Source organism: Octopus bimaculoides, chromosome 10, assembly GCF_001194135.2.
Source record: "Octopus bimaculoides isolate UCB-OBI-ISO-001 chromosome 10, ASM119413v2, whole genome shotgun sequence".
Lineage (NCBI taxonomy): Eukaryota > Metazoa > Mollusca > Cephalopoda > Octopoda > Octopodidae > Octopus > Octopus bimaculoides.
The window spans coordinates 20399775-20401491 of NC_068990.1; the positions used below are offsets into that span (position 1 = coordinate 20399775).

At 35.2% G+C, this 1717-nt stretch overlaps 1 protein-coding gene across 1 annotated transcript in view; it reads left to right on the top strand.

The window, feature by feature from the left end:
• LOC106872569 (uncharacterized) overlaps nucleotides 1-1717 on the top strand; it is a 24068-nt gene that overhangs the window by 10435 nt on the left and 11916 nt on the right. The gene's annotated exons all lie outside the window — the stretch shown is intronic.

Below are 1717 nucleotides of genomic sequence, written 5' to 3' on the forward strand. Positions count from 1 at the left end.
ATATATATATATATACGACGGGCTTCTTTCAGTTTCCGTCTACGAAGTCCACTCAGAAGTCTTTGGTCGGGCCGAAGCTATAGTAGAAGACACTTGCCCAAGGTGTCACGCAGTGGGAATGAACCCGGAACTATGTGGTTGGTAAGCAAGCTACTTACCACACAACCACTTCTGCGCCACATGTGTAAGGCTGTTGAAAGATTAATCTGGCTTAGAAATTTGTGCGGATTTATTTTCATTTAGAGGTGCATGTACATGTTTTTTCTAATACCCACATCTGCATATATCCATAGTATCAAAATAACATGTCATTAATGACAACCAATCTTGAAATCGAATAGGAGATATATCTACAACATAGTACAAAAAATATTCTTCTCCCTCAATCGCAAAGGTTAAATTTTCTAAATAATAATCAAACAACAAGGACAACTTAATCCTAGTTCGAAATATGTTAACCAACTAACCAATGCATCTATCAACTTCCTTTTGTAAAACTTAAACTACAAGATGAACAAATTTCTATATTAAAATCACCATGCCCTAAAGCTAACGAACCTAAATAAACATATGCTAGATTGAGCTCTGAACAAGAATTTCCACTTTCCGAAAACAAAGAGGTTAAATCTCTTAAACTGTGTTCAAATAACATCAACAGCAATGAAAGAAATCTACTGACCATCTAACCTTTTCATCTACTTACATGTTTTGGTGAACTCTTAAAACTCAAAGTAACTAAGTTTCTATACTAAGAAGCCTATGACCTAAGCTGGCACTAAATAAATACTTTATTACAAGATTTTACACCCTGGACTGAACTATGAGCATTAACATTCACCTTTTAAATGGTTAATATTCTAAATTGTATCAAACTAATATTTTCATTAACCTTGATTCTTTCAGAACAATAAAAGCAACCCCAATACCTGAACCTGAAAGACCTAAATTCATAGATCCAGTTACGAAGTTTTAAAATCATGATTAAACTCTGAACGATAACACAACTCCAACTTTAATCAATAGAATCCTCTATAATATCTTTCCAACATAACTTACCCTACACATTAATTACGTTCAACGTGATCCCACCTACTCTAGGAAAAATAAACTTATCAGAGAATATATAAAGCAAACCAAAACTCAAATGAACCTGGTCTCGAATGAACCAGGTTGAAACTTCAAAGACTTTCTGCAGCATTCTCGAAAAAGAATAATGATATATTGTCAACAAAAATTATTGAGTGATCCTTCAGTTTAATATAAAATTATATTTATTATAACTTGATGCAAACTCACACACATAAACATATGCACACACATACATACATATATATATAAATATATATATATATATATGTATATATATATACTCTTTTACTTGTTTCAGTCTTTTGACTGCGGCCATGCTGGAGCACCGCCTTTAGTCGAAGAAATCGACCCCAGGACTTATTCTTTGGAAGCCTAGTACTTATTCTATCGGTCTCTTTTGCCGAACCACTATGTTACGGGGACATAAACACACCAGCATCGGTTGTCAAGCGATGTTGGGGGGACAAACACAGACATACAAACACACACACACACATACACATATATATACACATATACGACGGGCTTCTTTCAGTTTCCGTCTACCAAATCCACTCACAAAGCATTGGTCGGCCCGAGGCTATAGTAGAAGGCACTTGCCCAAGATGCCACGCAGTGGGACTGAACC